The 13462-nt window shown below is 50.4% G+C and overlaps 1 pseudogene; it reads left to right on the top strand.

The window, feature by feature from the left end:
• LOC127026016 (ribosomal protein S6 kinase alpha-3-like) overlaps positions 1-79 on the top strand; it is a 233403-nt pseudogene extending 233324 nt beyond the window's left edge.
• Positions 80-13462: the final 13383 nt, after the last annotated feature.

Here is a 13462-nt window from a genome sequence, read left to right as displayed (position 1 = left end):
TCCCCTAAGATATTCTTTGTTATAGGTAGAGATGGACAGTTTATGTTAAGCACTTAGCTTAAACAATCTGTTTCTATTAGCACTATATACTTTGTGCCATCCAACATCTTGTATGTTTTTGTAAACAGTTCACAAGCAGTACAGTTCCGTGCTGTTTTCTTTAATGTATACATGCCTTGTTTTACTTAGATATTGTTAATCCTTTTGACAATTAAGTCTGATTAAACAGGTCACCTGGATTAGTCAGCATTGTTGGACAGCTCTAGAAGAAGGCTCACCGTTAAACAGCTATTGAATGTAATGCTATGAAGATGTGTTTCTCCTTGCCTGTGCCTTTTCTACATTTCTGTGGTTTGGATGCTGCATGTCATGTTATGAAAATCAGGATACTGTTTATAGTATTGGAAATGTAAACAGTGGATCTCTCACGATACACCACTCACTTGCGATGGACATTTTGATAGAAATTGGTTAGCCATTGGACTCCCTGTGTGTATGGTTTCTTCCTTTTTTGCCCTCCTTTTTGGCTTGTCTATTGTTTGTTGTTTAATCATGGTTTTTATGGACTGAGTTCTTCAAATTACAGCCTATGATGTATACTTTTAAGCCCATGGTTGAAATAGACACTACTGAGTTTTGAGCACTGGGGAATCCATCCCAGTATTGCAGTTCTCCAAAAGAAAACTAGTGCATTTCAGGAATAAGTTGCCAGAAGCCGCAGTTTTGCAACTGTTTCTCTGGCTGCAGCATACACCCTGCTTAAAGGGGAAGGTGGGCAGGGTCAGGAGGTGCTGCTTGACTAAGGTGTTCTGCTCTCTGATTGCACTTTCTCTTCACTGTATGCTGCTAACTGTTTTAAGAACCCAAAGTTATGTTCTTAAGTAAGCTTTTTTCCTCTCTTGCCTCTGCACGTACCTGCCCTATCTCTATCTCGGTCTCAGAGACTTGCCCTCTGTTTTGGATGGAGGGGTGGAAGAGTGTTTAGTTAACCTGTGTGGCAGGTGCACCCGCCCCGATAGAGACCGAAACTTGTGGAGGTGGCTCTGAGCCCTTATAAGGGAAACATATTGGGATTCGATATGCTGGCAGGCAAACGATGGTACCTACCTCATTTTTGTCCTACGGGACCATTAACGGGCGACGCTCCCAAACCGGACAAGCAAAAGGGCCAGTTCCCATTGAGAACATACAGGCCAACCCGTCATGGTAAAACTGCCCTCTGTTGGCACTGTACCCATGACCCTGGCGAAACCCAGACGCTTACGTGCCTGGGAGGCCTTAGATAGGAAGGGGAAAGGCCATCGCATAAGTACTCGATGGATAATTCCTAATTTCTGAGACCCGGTCCCAAGGCCCGAGGTGCAATTTGTGTCCTCTTGCAGGACTATGGAAAAGCAAACTATTCGGACACTCCCACTGATGGCAGTAACAACAGCGGGCATGGACAACAAGAACCTGGACAGCAAGGTGGTGGCTCAGCTGATAGTGGGATTTGCACGTAGGGTGAACTTAACTTCAATAACAGCCTGTCTGCCCAGCCCTAATTCAGTAGAGGAGCCCCTACCAATCTTTGTGCAAACCACTAATGTATCACTAACCCTTGAACTCCCATGGCAACAGTGCAATAATTCCAGCCGGGCCTGGGGAACGGATGGAAAGGATGGAGGTCACACTCATACCATCTATAGCTGGTGACCTGGCGCACTAAATGCCAATTCAATATGGAAGGCAAAGTGTAATTACCTCTTCCTACCCCCTAATAACGCCACGGGGTGGAGTTTTAATGGTACAATGCCATGCTTTAATGTTCCCTGGGGAATTACTGAACATAATGACCAATGGAAAACAGATGATCATTCCCTGCAATATACTGAACTGTTAAACGCCACCTGGTGTATTAAACACCCCGAGAGTAATGGTAGCAATTGCCCCAACGCTTGTCAAGAACCAGGGTTCAAGGGAGCCTGGGAAAAACATCCCCTCGATTGCACATGGGGACCTGACTGGATTGCGCAAAGGAATGGGGCACCACCAGTAAAAAAAAAAAACCCAACACTTTGGGACTGCCAAACAGAAATGCAATGTAAAAACATAGATAAAAGGCCATTATTGTGATGATACGTGCCCCGCCCCATTCAGGAAGCTTTGGTACAGGGCTGTCTGTGTAGTAATACCAGCTATGTGTGGCCCACTGCCCTAAAATGTAATGCTTATAGGAACTGTCCTCTTCATGCCCCCACACAAGGCATATGCCAAACATCTGATGTGCCCGCCCCTCCCGATCTAGAGTCGGCATACTCCAGTGGCTGTCTGTATTCCCGGCTACACCCAAGTGTTCCCGGGATGGCCTGCACAGTAGCCCTGCCTTCCCTTTGTCCCATTTACCGAGAAGGGCCTATAGCCCCTAAGTGGTGGGATCGCAGCCCCCGGGAGATACAACCGCTAAAGAAGGGAACGTGGCAAAGAGCAAAAACGCGACTGGGATAGTGGCTGGAGGCCATGTTCGGAATGGGGACTGCCTCCCTCAAAAACCCACAAGCCATTTATGACCTATTGATGCAAGTATCTATTTGAGCCAATTCTACATCTGACAGCTTAGAACTCTTGAATGAACAATTACAACACACCAGCAAAATGACCGCCCAGCACCGAGCGGGAGTAGACCTGATGCTGCTAAAGGAACACCTTTAGTATGGAGTGCTAAATTGATGAGTAGATGACTGCTGCGTTTATATCCCAAATGTATCCATACCCCTCCGAACCCAAATCGACAAAATGAAGAAAGTAGCAAAGGACTCAGAGGCAATTGCTGCCGCATTAAACATCAACTGGGTGGGAAAGATTTCCAGTGTGTTCGGGTTTTCCCTGTCGGGATGGTTAACCAGTCTTTTACAATCCTTGATAGTGGTTATAATCATAATTATTGCCATTTGTATTGTATTAAGTTGTGTTAAACATATGATAACGTGGTTCGTATCCGTTGTTACGTATGCTCCTTTAGAACTAACCCAAATAGCAGATGTTCCATTAGAATTGTAAAATAGCCAAAGAAATGATGATTCATGATGAGCATCAATTCTCACCAAAACTGCGCTCCCTTTTAACTTTGGAGGCAAGAGGTGACTGTACCACCACTCCAAAGAAACCAGTCGGATCGTGACTGTGGTCACGGGGTGGAGTGTGGCAGGTGCACCCACCCCGATAAAGAGCAAAACTTCTCAACTGCTGAAAGGAAAGAGTTAAAACTAGAAGCCGTGGTTTGGGGGTCGAGCCGGCCAGCTGCATGGTGACTGGAGTCACGTAGACAGTGCAAGTCACGTACCCAGCCACCGAGCTGCAGAACACCTCAACCAATGAAATGCCTCGGCTAGGAGAAGTTTCCAGACCGCTGACCATATATGACCACGAGCCCCGATCCGACTTCGGGTATAAATGGAGCCCGCCGGAAGAGCCCTTTGAGCCCGTCTTCCTCGGAGCAGCGGGTCTGCAGTCAGAGACTCTCCCCTTACATCGGGATGCCATCTAAGGAAACTCCCCGGGGTTGAGTGCCTCGCCTTACCGGTGAGTGAGTGCGCGTTTTGAGTCATCATTTTAAGCTTACATTTGGTTATAGTTTGTGTAGCGATAGTTCCCAGCTGACACCCTGAACCTGTAACTAAGTTGTGTTTATCGCAGTGTTTACGACCTGATATTCCTGTCCAATCTGGCTGTTGTATCTCAATACAACATAACATTCCTGTTCACTTTGACCGTTCTATGTTGATATCATTAAAGAAGATTGACTTTTGAAATATATTGCTGTCTAGTCTTCCTGCGACAACCTCTCATGAAGTTCTTTCCCCTCCATTCCTCTTGAAGCCCCTATTGCCTTGACCATTCCACTGGCTTCAATTCTTCTTGTCATCTGGACTATTGTTTTGCTTTCCATACATATCCACTTCCACTCACGCAGAGTTTCTTTTCCATCTTTCTATCAACCAAAAGCCACTTTCTTCTTTTAGTGTTTTTACTGTAGATTTTCTTTATTTAACTACTTTTTTCTGAGGAACAGCCAGTGTCTAGGCAACTTTTGACTTAAGAGCCAACTTTTGTCCGCGCTCTGAAAGGTGTTGTAGGCTAGACCTAATGTGCCGGGTAATACAACAGCACATTCACAGTCACTGCTTCCTAGTCATTCCTTCTCTTTCAGACCGGAGCAGCTTAGTCAGAAAGACAATACTTTTGAATTGAAAAGGGGACATGGTCAGGGGCTGTAGAGTAAATGCTTTACTGCTGGTGCAAGGCACAGCTACCCATCTTTCTAAGCAGCGTAAATACACTCAAATATAGTTTTTGTTGTTGACAAGAAAAGCTAACTCCACAAAACCCCTTTGCTAATGATCTTCTGGGTTTTCTGTAACGACCTAGAAATGAGGGAGGGTGCCCAAAAAAGGGACCTACCCCACTCTATGTTTACTATGTCTGCTTCATAATGCCAGTACTTTGGAAAAAAACTAACCTCATAATCTTTTATGTATTAGATGCTTCAGGGTGAACCAACTAAATAAGCTGCAAGGATTGCTGCAGGATTTGTGACCCAAAATCCTTGGGGCAGTTGCCAGGTCTGAAGGATGAATTCTTCCCTGATGTTAGGACAGGTCTATTTGCTTCTGTGTGACCCGCAGTCAAAAGGCAAAGGAAAGCTGAGAGGGACAGGCTCTGTTCAAGGGCAGGATGAAGACAGGAAGCCTATATGGAGAAAAGGAGGGTAAGAGGGAACACGGTCTCCCATTTTTCTTGTGGCTATATTCTGAAAATCAGGATGTCTAAAGGTTTACTGCCCACCAGAAACAGCATGAAGAGCTCCAGCAAATTTCAGTTCTGCTTTCTTGCAATTCCCCGTCGCTAGAGGGCTAGCAGTGGTGCTGGAGGAGTAATCGCAGGAGACCAGCTCCTCAGGAACAGACAATCCCAGCTCCACTTCTCCTCACCACAAGTTAAGGAAATACATTAGACTATTTCTTTAAATCATAAGCTTTGCTTGGGTAATGACTGTCCCATCCTGAGCATGCACAGCACTTATCAGCCAGCTGCTAATTGCTAGTTTTGATTTGGGTCCAATAGAGATGGTTTGGGGAAAAAAAAAAAATATTGAGGAGAGACTCCTATTAAATTAGTGAGGTCAGCCTCTGAGAAGGGGCTGTAGCTCTCTCTGCAGGGGTAATCTTGCCTCCCTGAGCCCTCCCCCTCTCTCTTCTCCCTTTAACAGTTCTATTTTGTGGAGCTACAGGACTTTTTTCTCCTGCTGAGTGCTGGGTTAACAAATGCAGGAGGCATCTATTAACAGTATTCTTTGGAGACCACCTACAGCAGTGGGATGAACAATGGGCCTCGAACCATTGCTAATGCTTAGCCCCGAAATACGGTGTATGAATATTTTTCAAATGTAAACCCATTAGTCACACTTAATGGTTTATTTGAACTAAAACCGTATTATTATCCCCTCATTATTTTACCTGGTTTATTTTAGACCACTTATCTCAGGGGTTGCCATAGCCACCTGCTGAGTGCCTTGGACTGGAGTGTTTGCAGTAATCAAAGTTAAAGACTTCTTATAAAGAGAAGTATGCTCTGACTAAAGAGGAACCTGGGCAAAATTGCTGTGGCTGGAGCAGAGACTGCACCTCCCGCTTTACCTGAGAACAACATGGCCACTAGGAAGCTGAGTGCTGGAAACTACAGCTCCCAGCATGCCCTGGGAACCAACATGGCCACCCATCAGCCCCATACCCCAGGACTACAGCCCTGGCATGCCACTGGGCGCTCCTTCTTCCTGTCTGACCCTGCAGGGACACCGTCCCCCCAGCTGGACCCCACTCCTCCACAGGCCCCATGGCAGGAGGAGAGCAGAGGGACAGAGAAGAGGGACAGGGAGCAGGACAGAGGCACAGAGGGGAAAAGGCTGAGAGAGAGAAAGGGAGAGGCAGGGGACAGAGAGCAGGACAGAGAGCAAGAGAAGGACGGGAAACAATCCAGAGAGTGAGAAACAAAGAGAGGGAGTCGGGTCAGGAGAGGGAGGCGGCGAAGGACAGAACAGCGATGGCCTCCAGGCTGGAGCCAGAGGAAGAGCGGAAGGGCCAGGGAGCAGGCGAGAGGCCCAGAGAGAAAGAGAGAAGGCGCAGCCAGCTGAGCAGGGGCTACAGGACAGGCTGCAGGACACGGAGAAAGAAGACGATCAGGAAGCAGGACACAGCGATAGGAAAAAGAGAAGGACAGGGAGCAGGAGAGAGAAAGGTGAGAAAGGGAAAAATAGCCCTGGGCTATAGAAGAGAGAGGGGGGAATTAGAAAATAGAGACAGGGAGGTGGGCAGAGAAAGAAGAAGACAAAAATGGTGATGGGCTAAAGACAGAGAGGGAGGAATTAAGAAATAGGCACACTGAGCCAAACAGAGAGAGAGGGGGAGAAAGAACAAAACCAGCAACTGTGGGCGACTACCCCCATTTCTTGAGCACTCCCCAGGAGGTGCATTTCCAAGAGCCTCAAGGAATGTGCTGCGTGCAAAAGCCCTGCCCTGTGCCCAGTCCTGCGCCCTAATATTGGTGATGATCATTGCACGCAGAGTGTTCAGGACTGAGGAAAAAAAGCCCAGCTAGGGGAAGAAACCTTCCCAGCTGTTTGTTTGTTTCTTTGCTTGTTGGTTTTGCTTAACACTCCCCCCGGCCCCATCTGAACTCCAAATGCAACCTGCAAGGAAAAAGGAACCAGGAGTAGCAGGTTGGACACTTTTAAAGCTCGACCCATTCAACAGCCGCACAAACCACTGCTCACTCCCACTGCACACAATCCACTGCCTGCCCGCAGGTACAGGCAGCTGCCCTGTTTCTGAGCGCTCCCCAGGAACAGCACCTCCAGGCATCTCAGAAAAACATGCTGCCTGCCAAAACTTGAGAACAGCTTAATTCTGGGCAATTTCTCTTGTTTTAGGCCTGTTGAGTCCCAGGACGGCTCCATGTCCAGCAGCTGTGAAGAGATGGCTCAGGACCACGTGAGGGCTGGTGGCGCTGCTTTCTGGATCCCATGGCAGCGATGGGCAAAGGGACGGGTGACCATATCGCGGGGCCGGGGCCATGTGTGGGGGCTCAGGGTCAGCCCTGCCTGGTTTTTCCTAGCGAATCCCCAGCTGGTGCCGGCCCCGTGCTGCAGCCCTGGGCTGAGGCTCAAGAAGCCGGGCATTTCTGCAGGCACTGCACCCTGCTGGGCCCCACCGCCGGCTGCCAGCTGCCCTGGGCTTCCCCCGTTGTCTCCAGCTCTACTTTCTGCCAGTGCCGGGAGCACTGCAGAATGTCTTGCCCGTTCCCTGCAGCCATCCTGACCGATGTCTGCAGCTCGTACGTGGTGTCTCTGTCACACAGCTGATTTGGGCATGGCAGGTCTCTCTCACGAGTCTCTGGGAGTGGGGGAAAGAAAAGCAAATTGCTCCTTTTCGAGCTTTGTCCCCAGGGGAGCCAGTGGAGACATGCTGTGCACTGGAGAGCATCCTGCAGGGAGGTGACAGATGTTTGAGGAGCGCTGCTGAAGCTGAGACCCACCTGACAGCAAAGGTGTGCACTGGCCACAGAGCATCCCAGGTGAGCTGATTGTCTTGGAGGCCAGCAAAGCAGCCTTCCTCTGCCCCTGGTTTTTGGTGAGAGATGGAGCAGCGCAGAGCTGTTTCTCAGGCATCCAGGCCTGACGAGAGTTTCCCTGTGCCCCCAGGAGAGATCCTGCTCCCAGGAAGCACCTCCCCATCGAGCAAAGGCCATATGCAGCCACCTGGCTCTGGGTACGGCTGCCCCAAGGGGTGTCTCAGGGAGGACGGGCTGATGTGCTTGGTGGCTCTGACACAGAAATGATGAGCTGAAGCCCCGTGGTGATGGCGGGCCAGTTGAAAGTCTCCAAGTGCCCCAGCCTTTCTCCCCGGGAGTGTTTAAGGCAGGCACTTTTTCCGGGGGTGACAGGTGATGTGAAGAGGGATGCTGTCCCATTCCCATTTCAAAGTTGTGACTTCTGAGAGGCGGGGCCACCTGAAGGCCCAGCCGGAGATCTCCAGGGAGTTTGGGTTCATTTTTTGGATATCTTCGGGCTACAGTGTGCTAGGGTTCTGGGATGCTAGGGTGACAGTGTGCAAGGGTTACAGAGTGGTAGGGTTCTGGGATGCCTGAGTTTAAGTGAGTCAGGATTAAAGCGTGCTATTGTTCTGGAGAGGATCTGGGTTTGTTGGGCCTGGGTTCCTGGGTTGTCATTGGTGGCAGAGTAGTGGATAGGGCAAGAGGTTGCAGGTGGGTTGTGCAGGTGCTTGTGATGGGAGAGGTGGTTGAGTAGGTGTTAGGGCAGGAACATGCAGGTGGGTTGTGCAGGTGGTTGTGCTGTGACATGTGCCTGAGGAGGTGCAAGGGTAGGGGTAGGCCTGTGTTTTGTGCAGGTGCTTGTGCTGTCATAGGTGTTGGGTTGGGTTTGTGTGGCAGGGGTTTGTGTAGAGGGGTGGGGCTGGAGGGGTGGGTCCTGTGAGAAGCTGCTAGAAGCTTTCCCGGCTGCAGTTCGGCCCGCCTGTGTGGAAGGGGGAGGCAATCAGCACCGGTGGTAGGTGCTCTGAGATAGGATATTTCAGAAGGGGAAAGAGTGCTGGAAAAAGAAGGAAGGGGAGGTGCAGCGATGAGAGGAGTGGGATGTGCGAGAAAGAAGCCTGCGGAGCCTGAGGTGAGTGAAGAAGGAGAGGGAGGAGGCGCGGGGGAGCAGAGATTGCCCTGCAGGCCGTGGTGAGAGGGCAGGCTGTGTCCCTGGAGACCATGGAGGTTAATGGTGGATCAGAGATTGACCTGCAGGCCGTGGAGGACGCGAGGGTGGAGCCGGTGTGTGGGCCCGAAGGCAGCCGTGAGTGCGTGGGAAAGGCCACGCTGGAGCAGGTGTTGGAGGCCTGCAGGGAGTGCGTGGCAAGGAGTGGTGTTGGAGAAGGTGGTGGAGGGCTGATCCCCGTGAGAGGGATCCCAGGGTGGAGCAGCGGAAGAGTGTGAGGAGCCCTCCCCCTGAGGAGAAAGGAGCGTCAGAGCCAACGTGGGATGAAGTGCGCGCAAGCCCCATTCGCCGTTGCCCTGGGCCGCTGTGGGGAGGAGGTGGAGGTATGGTGAGCAAAGGTGAGGGCGGGAAGAAGGGAGGGGTGCGGGGGAAGGTGTGTTTTTAAGATTTGGTTCTCTTTCTCCTTCTGCTAGTGTGATTTGCTTGGTAGGACATTAAATGGATGTCTTTTTTCCGCAAGTGGAGTGTGTTTTGCCTGTGAGCATGATTGTTGAGTGATCCGTCCATGTCCTTGTGTGGACTCGCGAGGCTTTGGTTGTATTTTGTCGTCCGCATGGCGCCGAGGGGAGGAGTGAGCAAGCAGGTGCATGGTGCTTTGTTGGTGGCTGGGCCTAAAGCACGCCGTGCTGTTAGTGGGGGATAGGATGGAAGGAGCAGTTGGCTTGTTGATTTGCTTGCGAGGTGAGATGGGCCTGCGTAGGTGGTAGGGCTGGAGCAGGAAGCTTTGATGTGCAGGTGCTTTGGGTGTCACAAGTGGTTGGGTAGTTGCTGTGTCAGGAGCAAGGTGGTGGCTTCTGGAGGTAGGTGCGATGTCAGAGGTGGCTGAGGAGGTGCTAAGGCAGTGGCAGGCCCCGGCTTGTCGAGGTCCTTGTGATGTGCGTGGTGCCTAAGTAGGTGAATGGGAAGGACTGAAGAGGTGGCTTTTAGAGGTGCTTGTGATGTGAATGCTTGCTGGGTAGCTGTTAGGGCAGGAGCGTGCAGGTGGGTTGTGCAGGTTGTTGTGATGTGCTAGGTGGGTGAGTAGGTGCTAAGGCAGGAGCAGGCCTTGGGTTGTGCAGCTGCTTGTGCTGTGACTTGGAGCTGAGCAGGTGTTAGGGCAGGAGCAGGCCCCTGGCTTGTGCCGCTGGTAGTGATGTGGTGTTGGCAAGTCATTGCTAGGGCAGGAGGCAGTCCCTGGTTTGTGCAGCGGCATATGTTGTCAGTGGTGGAGCAGGAGGTGATAGGGCAGGAGTGCGCAGGTGGCTTGTGCAGGTGCTTGTGAGGTCAGTGTTGGCTGTGTAGCAGTTAGGGCAGGAAGCTGGAGGTGGCTTGTGGAGGTGTTTGTGATGTCCCTGGTGGGTGAGTAGGTGATAGGGCAGGAGCAGGGCCCTGGCCTGTGCAGGTGCCTGCGATGTCAGTGCTGAGTGCTGAGGTGGTTGGGCAGAAGCAGGCCCCTGGCTTGCAAAGGTGGTTTTGAGGTGAGTGTTTTGTGAGGATGTGAGTGGGACTGAAAGGAGAGGTGGCTTGTGGAGGTGCTTGTGTTGTGGTATTTCCGTGCAGATGTGCTAGGGCAGGAGGAGGCCCGTGGCTTGTGCAGGTGCTTGTGTGGTCATAGGTGGATGAGTAAGTGATAGGGTAGAAGGAAGCACTTGGATTGTTCATGTGCTTGTGATGGAAGTGATGGCTGATGGATCGCTCACTCCCCATGACGGGATGGGGGAGAGAATCGGAAGGGTAGAAGTGAGAAAACTCATGGGTTGAGATAAAGACAGTTTAACAGGTAAAGCAAAAGCCATGCACACAAGTAAAGAAAAATAAGGGATTCATTCACTAGTTCCTCTTTTTCCTCTCCCAACTTCTTGTGCACCCCCAGCCTTCTCGCTGGTGGGGTGGGGTGAGAAGCAGAAGAGGCCTTGACTCTGTGTAAGCACTGCTCAGCAGTAACTAAAACATCCCTGTGTTATCAACACTGTTCCCAGCACAAATCCAAACCATAGCCCCGTACTAGCTACTATGAAGAAAACGAACTCTATCCCAGCCAAAAGCAGCACAGCACCCACACGTGGGTGTGTCCCAGTGTGCGGCTCCCCATTTGGGAGGAGTGGGGGAGAACTGGACAGTGTCCAGGGGAAGTCTGCCAAGGTGGGAGTTGGGGCCTCAAGCACATGACCTGTGTAGAGGGACTGAGGGACCTGGGCTTCTTTGGCCCGGTGGCATGGAGGCAGTATAGGAGTAGTCTGAGAGTGATTGAAGGATGGCTTAAGAGGTGATGGAGCTTTTCCTCGTAGTGGAAAAGAGCATGAGAAAGAAAGAATGCCACTAAGTGCAGCTTGGGAGGTTGAGACTGGATATGAGGAGAACGAAATGTCACTCCAAGGGCAGTGCTGTGGTCTAATCGGCCACCCTGAGGAAATCTGGAATAGTCCATGGCTTTGTGTTTGAAGGAACATCCAGGGAGGACGGAGAGATGTCAGTAAGGGTAGTGAGATGCTCAGATGAGAGCAAGGTGGAGGAAGCAAGGTGGATGTCTACAGCCTGCAGGGAAAGAGGCCCAGGTGTGGGACACCATAGGACAGCCAGTGGTTATGCTGATCGAGGGCTCAGGCAAGGCTAAAAGCCGCCAAGAGAGCCGAGGTCTTTCTCCCCTTGGCTGTGGCTGTTATCTCAACCACCAGGGCCTACGAGGAGACGCTTTAACCTTATGGCACCAGGACCTCATTCCCACTCGCCCCACCCAGGAGAGACCCATAAGCATTGTACCTGTCCTGGTTTTGGCTCGGATAGAGTTAATTTTCTTCCTAGTAGCTGGTATAGTGCAGTGTTTTGGATTTAGTAGGAGAATAATGTTGATAACACACTGCTGTTTTTAGTTGTTGCTAAGTAGTGTTTATACTAAGTCAAGGATTTTTCAGCTTCTCATGCCCAGCCAGCAAGAAGGCTGGAGGGCACAAGGAGTTGGGAGGGGACAAAGCCAGGGCAGCTGACCCAAACTGTCCAAAGGGCTATTCCATACCATATGACATCATGCCCAGTATATAAAGTGGGGGAGTTGGCTGGGAGGGGCAGATTGCGACTCAGGAACTAACTGGGCATCGGTCGGTGAGTGCTGAGCAATTGCATTGTGCCTCACTTGTTTTGTATAGTCTGATTCTTTTAGTATTATTATGTCATATTATTATTATTATCATTATTTTTCATTCCTTTCTCTCCTATTAAACTGTCTTTATATTAACCCATGAGGGTTTTTTTTTTTCCTATTCTCTCCCCCATCCCACTGGGTGCGGGGAGTGAGCGAGCGGCTGCGTAGTGCTTAGTTGCCGGCTGGTGTTACACCACAACAGTACCATAGTCCTGCAATTGGCATTGCGCATCCCTGCATTGCAGTGCCCCAGGAAGAGCCCTGAGCAACATGTGAGGGACAGGATCTCCGTTCCCAGGGGCTGGGGGTCAGGGCTTGGCCCTTTGCCTTCATGGAACACAGCCAGCTTTACTCAGAATCTGTTCCTTTACATTGCCTTTGTCTACTTGTCATCACTTTCTCCTGTTTTCTGCTCTAAGCAGCCCCTGGGGAGGCTTTGTCCGTAATGTCCCTCAGCGGGACCCATTAAGGCTCCAAGAAACTTTGGCGTTGGCATCTGACTTAGACATCTTGAGAGGTTTCTTCAACTTCCTCTCAGTGTCTGAGGTTCATGGACTCGCACCAAATACACCATGGGGCTCGTTAAAACACAAGAAGCCATGTCTCTTCCCATGATTTTCTGCGAGTGTTCAAGACCTGGGCAGCTAAGTGGAGAGGTTTCAGGAGTGCGGTTAAGAGACATAATCGTATGAACAGCTAGTAAAAAAAGAATTTCTCCTTTGAAGTCTTTCTTTTTTTACTTTTTTCCACTCACAGCAAAAGTGTTCACAACATTTTCCAGTTGATATTGATGCAGAAGATTTCCTAATGAAATAGGAAAAGCAGGCTCCTTGAGGGCAGGCACTGCCTGGACAACATTCCTCCTCACCTCCCCAGCCCCACCCTTTCTCTCATGCGCCGCCTGGGACTCGCATCACTTCTCCTGACATCAGACTTCTCCACCCAAGTCTGCAGCTGGAGGTTACAGCCTCTTTTGCACCAACTCCCACCTGCTTTCCTTAGAGACCTGGCTGCACACAGGCACAGCAGGCTTTCTCTTCATTGCCACCAAACAGAAGGAAAGCATGGTAAAATTTAACAACCAACCAACCACACTCCTCAACTCTGTGCTCCATTCAAGCTGCCTCCAGTGAGGTTCACCACCCACACAGGGTAACCTCACTGGAAATGTTTTAGACAGAGTGATAGGAAAGGATAGATATAAACAGAATGTAGGAGTTGGCTGAAGAGTCAATTAGACTGCTGAGAGACAAGGGCAGGCTTGTAACTCCCTGAAGCTCAAAGCAGCACCTGGGTGGTTGAGAGGGATCTGGCTGAGCAAGGAGTAAGGGGAGGGTGGAACAGGAGAGCAATGGAAAGGGCACAGGTCCAGATAGTCTGCTGAGAAGATGCCTGTAGAGTGGTCGTTTTATCAGGACAAGTGGAAAGATTTGGGAGATTAAATACACGGTATAATGGCCAGAGTCTCAGCAATGCAAGTACAAGGGAAGGTGCATATTTCTTCTCCTGCGATGAATATACTTCCTGGAAAT

The sequence above is a fragment of the Gymnogyps californianus genome, chromosome 26, assembly GCF_018139145.2.
Source record: "Gymnogyps californianus isolate 813 chromosome 26, ASM1813914v2, whole genome shotgun sequence".
In the NCBI taxonomy this organism is placed as follows: Eukaryota; Metazoa; Chordata; class Aves; order Accipitriformes; family Cathartidae; genus Gymnogyps; species Gymnogyps californianus.
The sequence above is the reverse complement of the archived record's forward strand: the minus strand, read 5'-3'. Positions and strand labels throughout refer to the sequence as shown.